Raw genomic sequence first — 15,053 nt, 5'->3', positions numbered from 1 at the left:
TTTGAATCTTTTGTTTTATTTTTAATCCAAGTCCAAAGTGTTGGTTTTTTGTACAGAAATGGATAGCCTAAGTTGGTAATGATTCCTTGATGGTTATTATTTAGATAAAAATAGAACACAGCATCGAGGCTGGATTTATTTATCATTCATTACTGTTATATTTTTTAACTTTTAATCTCCCTAGAAAGTGAATTTGGATCCATAGTTACCAGTAGGCGGACGTTTCTCTTTCGTTAACTTACCTTTTCCAAGACATTATCAGGAACGTATCATCCATTTCCACAATGTGCACACAACCACTTTATTGACGTTGCAGAACTTTGTTTATTTTGTATTTAATATTTTTTCTAGCAACAAATCCGTCCAAAAATGTGATTCTTTTATTTAAAATTTTGAATACAGACTGACTTTCTAAGGAGGTATCGAACAAAACCAAATACAGCACTCAAGAGTAAGGCCGCTTTCGTTCACTTGAATTGAATCGTCCACTCAGCTCCGCTTCGTCAACGAACACGCAATTTGCGTGGACGAAAGCTTTACCTTACTCACTCTTACTGTAAATAACTATTTATTATTAAATATGTTTTTACAGTTGTTGAATTCTTTCTACTTTCATTTTAGTATTGATTCTCGAATTCTTTTCTAAAGTGATTTTTTTTCGCTTTCAATTAAAATTTTTTCTTTCCTGAATATAGAGAATATACAAATATCTTTTAGAGAATTTTTATCGAAAAATAGTAATATTTGTTAAAACTTATATTATTTATTACTGAAATCGTTCTTGCAATGACGTAATAACTTTTGTTTCAAAAAAAAATATTTCAGACATTTTTTTTGTGCCAAATTAAATTACAGTTCAATATTGAATAGTTAAATCTTAGTTGGAACAACACCTTCTCCGCCACATACTATAGTCCAGTCAATAGAGACATAAAAATGGCTCCACCTTCCAAAAGGTACAGAAAAGTTTATACTTAGCAGGTATTTTCTATTAGGCATATTATTAATATTGCCGAGTTTGCGACCTTGGGGGGTTGCCGCTCGCCCCGCCATACTAGAGAGTAGGGGTGGAAAATCACACTTCTGCGATTATTTCATTATCCGTGCGAGATATGTCTATCTAAGTTATTATAGAAAATGTAGAGCGTACAATTCTCTACATTTTTTGTTCTTCATGTTTTTTTGTCAGATCAATAGTTTCGTAGTTACAGTGTGTAGAAATCGAGAATTTCTTTTATTTTTGTACTTTTTATTCTTTTCCACACCACCACAGAGGTAGAGCAATAGGGTGCGTTTTTTTTTACGTAGTGTCCCCGGTGGGCATAGTCCACGATGCAGTAGAAGTTTACTGTTTTACTCTTTTTGATCTCTTTGTAACGTTGACGGATCCAAATGATCTGGATCGATCAGTTTATGAATTCGGGAATTCCTCTTGAGAATTTTCCTCTTGTTCCTCGGGGTCATCATCATCATCATCATCAGGATCATTTGGCGTATCTTACCTGCCAAGTATAAACTTTTCTGTACCTTTTGCAAGGTAAAACTCCATATTGATTGGACTACTAATATTATTTCGTAATTCATACTAACAATTTTTTTTTACTATTTGATGATATATTCAAAATTTGACTGTTTTGTAGCATATATTTCTTTGACTAAGATCTTTTTTAAAATTTTTCACAAATGATTTTGCCAATTTTTCCAGTTTCAAGATATTAACACTGTTAACCTCAACCTATTTATCATTTAAAATATGTTTTTTGAATTTGCTGAAACCTTCATTCTTGACCAGACATTAGCTTGAAGGATAATTAGCATAATTAACATAAAGTTAATTACGAATCAACCCATTGACGAGTTTGTAATGCATCTTAATTCAAACGCATGAACCAGAATCATCACTATAACGTTAACATATTACATTTTATGTTAATTATTCTCATGAATTAACAAGGCGCTGAACTCCATAAATATAAATAAAAATTGAGTGTCTGTCTGTTATTTCAATATTTAAACAAATTTTTTGGTTACTTTAGCGTTACGGAAGACATTTTAGCAAATTTTAGAATTTTTGTCCGTTTGTTTCTCTGCTTGAATTCACGTAACTCAAAAACTGACGAATTGATTTTCTTCAAACGAATTTTGTTAGAAACAGAAAATTCCTTGTTGCGTTCTGTACTTCGTTTCATCACAATATCACACCAGAGAGCTGCGTAGTAAAAATAAATTTGCATAAGAATATTGCGGTGTAGTCAGCTCGCCTCGATTGTTTCTGGTTCTTCGGTGTGTAGTCATGTCACCTCACGTCTTGTGTTCTCTACGTTGCAAATCTAATAGACATTAATTATTTCTAAATTCAATTTTTTAACGTTTGTTACACGTTACAAGAATTTTAGGAAATTTTTCTACAAATTATTATCAATTTTAAAATCTTCTTGAGCTAGTGAAGCTTTTGAAACGACCTTTCAAACATGTTTTTAAATTGTTTTGAGCACCCAAGCGAACTACAAAGAAGAGTTTCCTGCCGTAGACTCACTGTTCTCTGAAGAACTAGTGTTTTTTGTAGAATATTTGAAGTTTGAAGGCAGGAGTTATTTAAAAACTTAATATTCAGAGTGGCGACAAAGTGTTTACGAAGAATAAATGCTGCAGAATCATTAATGAGGAAGTAATTGTTCCTGACTGATATCGGGAAAGATAAAATTAGTTTATGGACTTTTCTAACATGGCAACCCAGTCTTGAAAAATGTTGGCTGTGATCAACACTGTAGCCAACATTATTTGCGTGTTCCCTATAAAAATAAAAAAATCGAAAACCAAACTCCATCCTCCTACGAAAAAATATTACGTAAATATCCTAATCTATTCTATCATTATCATTTCCAACATGTATATTAGTTTTAAGCTTCCATTCCAAAGAATCTCACTACTCTATGAAGAACTGGAACTCATCGACTGTCTGTATTTCGCAGGCTTGACAGCACTCACCCATAATTCCATCTGCTGCCAAATCATGAGTTTCTACTATCGCAAAAAATTTAGAAAGATCTGTGAAAGGCTCATGTTGCACGATGTCAAAAGTGCTCCACTCGATTTAAGATTAATATACTATTTCGAGTTCTTTTACATAGTGTTGACCGTCTTGGTCAGCATTTACCTGCAAGTTTGGGCCCAAGACTCGCTTTCAGAAAAAATCTTTTACATACTATCCGAACTGGTGGTGTTGCTTTCCACCACTGTATTTGTCAACTTTGTTTTAATCTTGACAAGCAATTTAAGACTGTTAAGACGAGAACTGGTCCAGAACGATGTCGAGGCAATTTTCAAATCTTACCAAGAGCTAGATGAATTGGTTCGTTTAACGAACGACATTTTTGGCATCCAGAATTTAACAATCTGTGCAAAAAACTACATCTGGTTGATTTACAACTTCTTCTATTTGTATCTCGAAAACAAAACCACCCCCATTTGGTTAATGCTTTTCTTTGAATTTTTGTGGTTGATGAGACACTTGGTGCCGATGATTTCCCGATGTTGGTGGTGTCAAGATTTCGAAATTGAAGCAAAATTGTTTCGACTCGATTTGGTTAATGCCATGGTTGTAAGAGACGAACATGGTTTTGGTTTTTTTATAATTTCATTCAATTCCGTTTCAGTTCTACAATATGAGGATCAGGTTGTTGGGGTCAAGTGGAACAAATTTCATTGCTAATGGCTGGTTCAGCTTGGACGTAGCACTTCTTTACAAAGTGGGTATTTAGACTTTTTTCAGATGTTTGGTTCTTCTATTGGCATAATTTTAATGTACAATCAGCTCAGCCACTCAAAAATTAGTTATAACAATAAGTTTGTCCAAAACAGTGAATAAATATTCAAATTATTTTGACTGTTGGAGCATCTACAGGGTCATAATAAATGATTGTCCCATCGCAGTAGACGTTTAGTTGAATGTGCCGCAAGCCTCATAACATGAGTGAGACTAGTGTCACCGGTAGATGGAGCTACCGGCGGTAGTGGAAATCTGTCTACTAGTTTGTCTAACGTTGCGAGGCTGGCGGCACATCCAAAATTTATGTGGGTTTTCAACGCCAACTGCGTAGTAGTAGTTTGGATATGGACAATATTATCAACATGTGCATCACTTACAAAATCACACTTCAAGTGGTGTAACCATTTATTTTTCACCAATTTTACTGTACTTTCGATTTCTTCGATCTGCTGTCAACCGATGAATTTCTGATATATGTATAGCAAAAAAAAATGCAAAACCTGAAAGACTTATATTGTACAATTCACAAAGTGTAGACCATGATTTAAAAATGACGTACCATTGCGAGCTTCTTTACTTTACTTTACACTAACCTATTTATCATTTAATAGTTATTTAAGCTACAAGGACTGTAAGGACGTCATAACATTCGAGGTAGAATTGTACTGGCCGAGGTGTAACCGAGGTTTGTTATTCTTTCGAGAATGATTTTTAGTCCTTACATTTCGTGTCGCTTATTAAGTTTTTTACGCTACCGATACCGATTAATTAACCTCATTTCACATGATTATCTGATTTTAAATTAACATACAAATTAGAGACGTATCGACGTTTAATTTTTAAATTGCTTATGGGAGTTGCTATGTAAACATAATAAACATTACATGAAAAAAACAAAACTTGTGCGACTGATTTGCAAGAACTTTTTCTCATTTAAAACCTTAAAATATTGAAGTATATGAAGGACCAAATATTGCGTGTTTGGATTTATTGCCATCAAAATCCAGGAAAAGGTATAAATATACTTTTGACGTCTTTCAAAAGTGGTTACGTGCGAAGAATGTAACAATTATAACTGAAAATGTGATGCTGGCTTATATAGCTGAACGGTCTGAAAACTGAAGTCACCAGCCAGTTTATGGTGCGAATACTCAATGCTGAAAACAACTATTCTTTATAAAGAAGATGTGGATATCTCTAAATATGCAAAACTAATTGGTTACTTAAAGAGGAAAAATCAAGGTTATGTTCCAAAAATATCAAAAAAACCACAATAGGAAAAATATTGTGAAGTTCTTCAAAGATAAAATGAATGAAATTTACTCACTCATGAAGGTGACGTTGCAGTTTCTTGATCTTTTTAGACTGTAATAGTTGTGGGTATCGCAGGTGCCTGCAGGACTGATGAGTTTTGTAAAATGCAGTGACCTCACATTTACTGTTGTTAAAATTCCGAAGACAAAAACTGGCACTCAACATATGTTCACAATTGTGGATTGTGGATAATCCTGAACAAAGCATTAATTACTTGGACCAATTCAAGAAATATTTTGAAATTCGAAAAAAGATAACCAACAATCCTCGGTTCCTTCTTCGTTATGAGTCTGGTAGATGTGTGAACCGACGGGTTGGCAAATATACATTGATGAAAATTCCGTCAAAGGTAGCCTAGTTTTTGAACTTAGCGGAAGCAAATTTATATACAGGGCACTGGTTTCAACGTTCGTCTGCCACATTGCTAGCGAATTCTGGAGTGGGTTTCTTAGGCCTCAAAAGACACGGAGGTTGGAAAAGCTCTGGCATTGCTGAAAGTTATGTTGCCGAGTCAGTTAATAATAAATTGGAAACAACTAACAAGATTTTTACAATAAAAGACGGGACCAAAGACAAGATTTTAACAACAGCTGTGAGCATCATCGAACGGAAGAGCCAGAAGAAATAGATAAAAGGTTAGCACAAAAAGACTCACTTCTACTCTTAATGATATAATCTACTGTTCCTGCAGCAGACGTACTGTTCTCTGAAGAACTATTGGTTTCTGTAAAATATTTGAATTTCGAAGGCAGCAATTATTTGAAGACGTAGTATTCAGAGTGGCCACAAAATGTTTACAAAGAATAAATGCTGCAGAATTATTAATGAGGAAGTAATTATTGTTCTTGTCTGATATCGGAAAAGATAAAATAAGTATGGACTTTTCTAACATAGCAACCCAGTCTTGAAAAATGTTGGCTGTGATCAACACTGCAGCCAACATTCTTTGCGTGTTCCCTATAAAAATAAAAAAATCAAAAAATAACAGAACCAAACTCAATTCTCCTACGAAAATGTATTGCGTAAAAATTCTACTCTATTCTATCACCATCATTTCCAGCATGTACATTACTTTCACGCTTCCATTCCAAAAAATCCCACTACTCAACGAAGGACTGGAACTCATCGACTATCTGTATTTCGCGGGCATGATAGCATTCGGCCTTAATTCCATCTACTGCCAAATCATGAGTTTCTACTATCGCAAAAAATTTAGGAAGATCTGCGAAAGACTCATGTTGCACGATGGCAAAAGTGCTCCACTCGACTTAAGAGTAAAATACTATTTCGAGTTCTTTTACATAGTGTTGACCCTCTTAGTGAGCATTTACCTGCAAGCTCGAACCCAAGACTCGCTTTCAGAATTTACCTTTTACATTCTCACCGAACTGGTGGTGTTGCTTTCCACCATTGTATTTACCAACTTTGTCTTAATCTTGACAAGCAATTTACAACTGTTAAGACAAGAACTGGTCCAGAACGATGTCGAGGCAATTTTCAAATCTTACCAAGAGCTAGAGGAATTAGCTCGTTTAACGAACGAAATTTTTGGCATCCAGAATTTAACAACCTGCGGTAAAAACTACATCTGGTTAATCTACAACTTCTTCTATATCTATCTTGATATTAAAACCACCTCCATTTGGTCAATGCTTTTCTTTGAATTTTTGTGGTTGATGAGATTCTTGGTGCCGATGATTTCTCTATGTTGGTGGTGTGAAGATTTCAAAATTGAAGCAAAGTTGTTCCGACTCGATTTGGTTAATGCCATGGTCGTAAGAAACGAACAGACGGTGAGTTGGTTTTGGTTTTTTAAAAATATTTACTTCAGTTCTTTTTCAGTTCTACAATATGGGGATCAGGTTGTTGGGGTCAAGTGAAACAAATTTCACTGCTAATGGCTGGTTTAGCTTGGACGTAGCACTTCTTTACAAAGTGGGTATTTAGACAAAATTGTTCACAAATAATCCGACTTTCTTCAGATGTTTGGTTCTTTTATTGATCTAATTTTAATGTACAATCAGCTCAGCCACTCAAAAATTATTTATAACAATAAGTTTGTCCGAAACAGTGAATAAAAGAAGTGAAAATATGACGGTTGGAGCATCTAGTAGTTTGAATAGAGACAATATGTGCATCACACTTCAAGTAATGTTATCATTTGTAGAAGAACTGGCACTAATTATTTATTTATTTTTCACCAATTTGACTGTACTTTCGATTTCTTCGATCTACTATCTACTGATGAATATCTGATAAAGCAAAAAAAAAAAACAAAATCTGAAAGATTTATATTGTCAATTCACAAAGTGTACATTTCAACTTAAAAATGACGTACCATTGCGAGCTTCTTTACTTTGCATCGACCATCTTTGTGAGTTTTTACTTACAAAAGCTCAATCCAGAGCTAGTCTTTACCATTTTTATCGAGACAATACCGTTGCTCTCTGTGAGATTTCAAGTTGGGTCGCAAGTCATTGGCGCCGTCGTCATAGCAACGAGAATTTGCGACGGTGGTAACTCAACATGAAATTGGACCCTGGGAGATCAAATTTATTAATTGCGACTTGATGTTGATCATTAATTTGCGAATGTTGAGAGAACTATTTCAAAATAAAAGAAGCGACACTTTTAAGACAAGAGTTTCTCTTTTCCCTTTATTTCTTGAACAATCAGCTGAAAGGTGACAACACTTTTCTTCCATTTTTACATTACCTACCAAACGTTTTAACTTTGAGGTTATGTATTGCGTGTCAAAATCGACCTAAGACGATGTAAATTTATTTCTTGATCGCTCGTTGCATCATCAATCCGAGAGAAATAAAGGAGTGTTGCATTCCGACTAATCAAGTGTGTGATATAAATACTAATTACAGTTGTACCGATAACGTCCTCTAGACAAAAGCCCATAAAAGCGCTCATTTATCGAGCGCAACATCTCGAAAGGTCCCCTTCGAAACAGTCACACATGAAACAAGTGCCACTTTTAATTGTTACTTAAGTACCTACATACGTGCATAAGTTTACCAGTTATGACGTCACCACCTCCACCTACCGTCCGATGCCTGGATCAGGACATATCTCCATATTCGGCTCGCCTACGAATTTCGATCAAAAACCTTCACTCACTGAATTCTGCGGAAATTTCTTCATTCAACGGACACGAATTAGATCTCATTGACGCGGTGACGTAATCGAGGACAAACTGCACCAGAATTTTTGCCAGTTTCGTGCAGCCCTCTGATGTCACGTCGCCAAAAATATATGCAAATTTGTGATTTACAACCCTCGCCCGGATTTTTTTTTTTTTTTTGGTCTTGGAAGTGTCGTAACGGACAGTTGGAGTGATTGGGTCTTGATTGGATCTTCGGAGCTGGAAAAAGCGTCCGCGGGTTTTTAACCTAACAGTAAAGAGGCGTTGGCGATTTTTTCGGACAAATTGCTCGCATTCAACAGGTTGAAATGTTCGCCGGGATGTGTGTGGGTTAATAAGAAAAACACCAACGATTCAGGAGACATTCGGATTTATTTATTTCGATTCGAGGCGCAAGATTTTATCAGGCACAACTGGAATGTTTCTAATTTTGCGTCGTTGCGATTAAAACTCACATAAAGCTAATTTTCACTCGCTGCTCTGTGGAAATTGCACCCGTGGATGTCATTGTTTTTTTTTTTGGAATATTTTACGTTTATATTCATACGATTCTTGATGGAACACCTACGAAATTTATTGTGTTTACTATTGTATTAAGATAATGATGACTGTTTGTGTAGGTTAGAATATATTATCACTTAACAAGAATTTGGCTAGATTGTTATTGGTTGGCATAAGCTTATCTGCTTTGAATATATTAACTTTATAATTTCATAAATTTTACAATTACACTTATTCACAATTTCTTGTTGTATAAATTCCGTAAAATCTAGTAAGCCATGACTATTATGGTTGGTTGGCAGCCCTAGATTAAATACTGCCGGATTTGACAACAGTCAAGTTTTTGTTCATTATAAAACAGAAAACTTAAATATGTACGTTTCCTTGACAACAGCAATATTTAAACTAGGGCTGCAAACTAAACCGTGATAGTCATAGCTTACTCGATTTTTTCGAGTGTAGATTAATTATATGTACAGTTTAATTTTTTTTATCATTTCATTGCTGAATTCAGCTGAATTCAGAAAAAACGGGAAATGAAATTTTTCCTAATGTAAATTTGGTTTCAATTATTTGTCAATTAATTGTCTACTTGACAGTACCTATCAAATAATTTTTAAAAATGTCATTGAATTATTTATTTATAAACTGACATACCGTCAAATAATTCTAACAACATTGGCCCTAGAATAGATCCTTGAGGAATACCATTTTCAACTAGAAATACAGTAAATTAGCAACTTAAAAGGTAGATCAGCCAACGCTGAAAAAATGTTGTTCAAGTAAAAATACTAGCAATATGATAAATAAAAAATTATTCTCCGAGAGGTTTTTCCATAGTCTAAAAAAATTAATTATTTTAGTGCAAATGTTAGAAATTATTTGAAGAAAAATCGTATCAAATTTTTGGAACTCTAAGAATTTTTCCATTGCTAGAGCAGTGCTAAGAGAACTATTTAGCTACTTTTTAACATAGTGCTGCCTAAGTAAAAAACTTCCCTTTCAGAAGTAGAGAGCTTTATTCAATACAAAGCTCACCTTTATATGCTTTGCACTTTAATTTAATTTAATTTTAATATAAATAAATGATTCTACTTACCAAAATAATTGGAGATAAAAGTGTCGTTCAAAGTCAGTTGGGTGTTGCACATGCTACAATTACATTAAGTACTGGTAGGTATTTTGTATATTTTTTTCATTGTTGAAAGCTGTTACATGATAATTCTGTGTCAAACTTCACCGTTTGCAGCAAAAGCCAGTGGGATAAGAAACGAATAAGTTGCAAATTAGAGTTTTTTCAAAGTGTCTTTAGGCGATTCGTCGGATATCTAGACTTGCAATGCAATGTCTTTAATTAAAAAGCAATTAAAATGACTTAATGTGTAGGGTACTGGTGTCCTTCACGTATGTCCTCTGGCACTAGAATAAAAAAGTAATGAAGGTATCAATTGCGCAGAAAATATGTAAAGACTAGTGACAAGACAGATGATCGTAATTGAATATAGTGAATTAAAATTAAAGCAAGCTTAAGAAATGGACACTATAAGTTGCATGACATTTTTTTTATTTATCTTGTAAATTTCACCCCTTTACCATTTTTTGCTTTCAAGAGATCTTCAGAAGAAGAATGTGACACGACAAATTTCAACACTTAATAACAATTTTTACAAAGTTTTTTTTTGACAGCACCAAATTTTTACGTAAAAGGCAAATTTTCAAAATCATTTTTCAAATTTTTAGATGGTTTAGATAGGTTTGTGTGATCTGAAAACTTCATCTCGATACTTCAAAATCACGAAAGGCATGGCTTCCTTCGTTTTTTATAATATTCCAATTTCTTTATTTAGATTTAAGATAACGTAGTCAGAAAAAATAATATTGTAAGTGAAAAACATTAACTTAAAGCAAATTATAAGTTCTACAGGGTGTCCCAGAACTGGCTCCCCAGAGAAAAAAGGGAGCCTTTGGACGAATATATTAACGTGTATTTTGAAGAAAAAAAGTCCTATTTCAAATGATAACCGAGAAAAGACATTCTGAAGTTGACCAATCAGAGTTGAGCATCATTAAGGTGGAATAATCGCAATTATGCGTTGCCTGGGTTTCCTTTTTATCCGTAAACCTCTATAATTCTGTCTATTAAATTTGGTCCACTACATTTATTAGAATGATTGTTTACGTCAGTTTGACATTTGATATACAATTTCGCTGCGGTATTTAATTCAAGTGTATCATTTAACATGTATTCTTCCTCTGAGTACGTAGATATGATTCTTACTTTTGCACGATGTGGGAACAATGCACGTGAAGCAGTAAGGTTGTACCGTGAACAATTTCCACAAAGACAAAGTCATCCGGATCATAAAACAATTCTGAAATTAATCGCTCGGAGTCGAGAAACGGGTCAGATGCAGCCAGTTCGAAGAAGAAGTTGGGGGTGCTTCAAGAAATGTAAGGACTGTCGAACACGAGGAAGCCGTATTGAATGTCTTTGAGGAAGACGGCACCCGGAATATTCGAACAGTTTCTCGTGAAATGGGTTTATCCAAGAGTTCGGTGCAGAGAGTTCTATATGCCATTCACGATGTTTTGGCATAAGGGGAGGCCATGGAAAAAGTGCATTTAAGTTGGCAGTAAAGCTGTCTGTTGAATTAGGTTATGTTTTTCTAAATTTGAGGTTATAAACTGCGTCACTGTCTAGTGCATTGTTGTCAGTTTTACTAGTTTGCAATATAACAATACTCACACATTTTTAATCCAATTTAACAAAACAGGAAACTGACTTGAACAAACTACAGAATAGTAGGGACCGGGACCGAAAGACGAAGTGGCTCCTGTTAATTTATGCACCACTTAGATAACCCACCTATACAGTGTCTTAACCAACCAGTTAGTAACTTCTCAATGAATTTTTCATTTTAACCAAAACATTCCTAGAACTAGATTGTATAAAATCTTGTACCTATTTATTAAGCCTTACTTTATTCGAATCTTTCTGCAAAATATTTACACACCCATCGTCTATGACAAAAAAGAACAAAATTATTCAACTTCCATAATTTCATTAGAAAATTCTGAATCATCATTACCTGCTTCAAAATCCCAATCAAATTCCGAGTCAGATTCTCCTAATGAAATTATTAAACGAAAAACGTTTTCAAATGAAAGATTTCACATTAATTTTGCCCAATCTTCCGAAATAAGTTCTTCACAATATTTACAAAAATATTGGCAAATTTCAGGAGTACATTTCAAAATAGACTCAAGCCATAAATTCACAACTCTATCGGGAAGTTATAATAGGTCTTACAAAACCCCTGTGCCATTTCAATGGTGTCATTGTTTCTTCCTTCACTATCCGTGTTACATTTTTTTCTTGTACTCACCTACGATTCAATTTATACAAAAAAAAAAACTTGACTTCATTGTAACTTACTGAAAATATGTTCTGCAGTCTAATACAAAAACACCATCAATACGTCTTAAAGTCGCTTAATTATGATTACGGTAAATTCGGCAACATGTTACGTTCATTTTGATAGGTCCGCATGTCAGGCACTTTAGTGACAGCAGAGATGACAGAAATCAAACATGCATCCAACGTTAAAAAATGAAATCATAGCCTCCCCTTATGCCAAAACATCGTGAATGGTATATAGCTGATAATAGGAGGCATCCGTACCACTATACACGAGTACAACATCTTCTGCCAGAGGGTTATCCAATTAAGCGAGAGTTTTGTCTATGGTTAATAAACCAAAACGATGCTCCACACTTCTTGTTACGAATACTGTTTTCTGATGAGTCGCTATTTTGCCGGTAAGGTTGTTCCAATTATTACAACCTTCATATCTGGGCAGACGAAAATCCAAGAAAATTATTTCCCAGAGGTTTTCAGCATTGGTTTTCTGTTAATTTGTGGACTGGACTATTGGGCGATCGTTTGGCAAGTATAGTGTGGTGGATCCTTCCATTTGTTAAAATTCCGAATCCCCTGCTCTAGATTGGACCGTTTGAATTCCCCGCAAGATTAACGGGGGCGAGATATGCTCAGTTCATTGGCACGGAGCTACCTGATTTACTTGAAATTGTACCTCTTGCTTATCGCATAAATGACTGGTTCCAACATGATGGTGCTCCACCACAGTTTAGCAGAAACGTTCGGGAAATTTTGGATAACCAATATCCACAGCGCTGGATCGGTCGAGGAGGACCGCATCATTGGCCAGCCAGGTCTCCAGATCTGAATCATTTATCGGCGGCCCATAAATTCAGAGGCTGATCTGAGAGCTTTTGTTTCAGTTACTGAAGAAATGATAACTAGCGCTACTACAAGAAGTTTGTTACGTAGAGCACAATTGTGCATACAAATGAATGGTGGTCATTTCGAACATCTGCTTTAACATTATTACCTACTTAAATAACTGGTTCTATTTAGAATCGCCATTTTTATTGTTTTATTTCGAAGTTATTATCTTTTGCAATTGTCAAGTCTTGATGTTGATGACAGATAAACGTCAACGAATTTTTATATCGGAAAACGTCAAAATTCCAGTTGCCCAAACATTTTATTGATTTGTGCGATATCATAGATTTTTTGTTGTTGTTTAGCAACCGATCGGATTTTTTAGTAATACCTGAGGACGAGCTTCCAGGATTGGTGAAATTGAAAACTTTATAACTCGGTAATTTGAGCTAGCAGAAAATTTATTTTACTCAATTTAGAGTCTCTTTTGTTGTCGGCACATGCCTGTTTTCTCTGGGGAGCCAGTTCTGGGACACCCTGTATATTAAAAAAAAAAATTGGAAAAATTGTTCTAGAGTTGTTCTCAAATTATTATGTTATAAATAAGTAATTGCTTTCAATTATCTTTAATGACTTTTGCGTGATATAAAAGTTGCATTTTTTTGATAATATGATTTATGTGTCACATGATTCTTTATCACCGATTTCAATTGGTTAACAAAAAATAGCAAGGGGATATCACATCTATAATGTAAAACAAAAGAATTTCTTAGTTTATTTTAATCTGTTTCTGCATTTGTCAAATTTGAAACTAAAAAAAAAAGGGTACCTAGGACTAAGTATTGGAGAAACGCCACTGGCATAAAGAAGCAATCAGTAAGTTGCTCCCAAAAAATACATCTCCTTATGGATTTAAATATTTCTGATTTAGTGATTTACTATATTCTCTCATTAAACATAAACTCGTGATACGACGATGTGACTCGTGAAACCGGAGCAGCACATTCACACAGCTCGGTTTTACTCTGTTTGAAAAATCAAAATGAACATAACATGTTACTGAATTCCCCGCATTGACAGTAAAACTGACAACAATGCACTAGACATCGACGCTATTTATAACCTCAAACTTAGAAAAACATAACCTAATTCAACAGAGAGCTTTACTATCAAATTAAATGCAAGATTTCCATGACCTCCCGTTGTACCATGCATTTGATCTAAAAATCACATTTCAACCGCCTTTGATTAACATTTCAAATCGTGTTAATTTTCTTACTTAATTAAAATGAATAATTATGTTGTAATACCTACCGTCTGCAGTTGTATTTTCACCGGTTCATTAATGAACGGCAGAAGCCAGTAAGTTTCCTTGCTTTGAAGCAAACCAACTTACTCACTATACCCCACATTTAATAATCCCACTGTATATTTTTTAAAATTTTAATCTTGTTTACATCTGCTGTAAATTACTGACCTCTTCGGGTCTTTCACGCGTAACCGGTCTCAGTAATCAACGCAACAAATATTAAAATGACTCACTCGTTACATTTTATTCAGACTGGTACATTCATAATTCATGTGTTATTAGTACGACAAATAGAAAAGAGCTACTTGCTTAAATGTCGTCCGAAAAACACTCAAACAATTCTCTCTTGAACGCTTTGACATTCAGTTTTGACAATTTTCCACGAGACTTGGTGTCAAGTTTTAAAAATAATACTGTTAAGGCGTGTAGGTGTCGTGTGTTGTTTACGCGGAAAAACCAACAGAAACATAAAGTTGAAATTGTGGGAGGTGTACTTTTACTGTTTTTAATAATTTATAATATCTACTACGTTGAATATCAAAAGTTGTTCCTATTGAAAACAGTTGGGACACAGAAAGTTACGACTCATGGTCACGATTTTGAACAAACAAAAATTATTTTAATATTAATGATATTTTGTGTGTTTATTGGTTAGGATATAGGTGTCCCGTAATTATAGTTTCAAATTGCACAATGGGTGAAAATTAGTCGAGAAATAGCGATGAACCCTGTAATTATCGGAACACGTTCTGAATCATTA

At 34.5% G+C, this 15,053-nt stretch overlaps 1 long non-coding RNA gene across 2 annotated transcripts; it reads right to left on the bottom strand.

Annotated features, from left to right (window-relative positions):
* Nucleotides 1-8,528: 8,528 nt before the first annotated feature.
* On the bottom strand, nucleotides 8,529-14,686 carry LOC138138727 (uncharacterized). Of its 2 annotated transcripts, XR_011162082.1 has the most exons (4): nucleotides 14,299-14,686; nucleotides 9,838-10,157; nucleotides 9,396-9,455; nucleotides 8,529-8,801 (listed from the first exon to the last, which is right to left on the bottom strand). It is a non-coding gene; the product is annotated as an uncharacterized lncRNA (long non-coding RNA). The 2 variants fall into 2 exon arrangements; XR_011162083.1 differs by lacking the exon at nucleotides 9,396-9,455 and having other exon boundaries at nucleotides 8,532-8,801.
* Nucleotides 14,687-15,053: the final 367 nt, after the last annotated feature.

Source organism: Tenebrio molitor, chromosome 9, assembly GCF_963966145.1.
Source record: "Tenebrio molitor chromosome 9, icTenMoli1.1, whole genome shotgun sequence".
NCBI classification, from domain to species: Eukaryota; Metazoa; Arthropoda; class Insecta; order Coleoptera; family Tenebrionidae; genus Tenebrio; species Tenebrio molitor.
The sequence above is the reverse complement of the archived record's forward strand: the minus strand, read 5'-3'. Positions and strand labels throughout refer to the sequence as shown.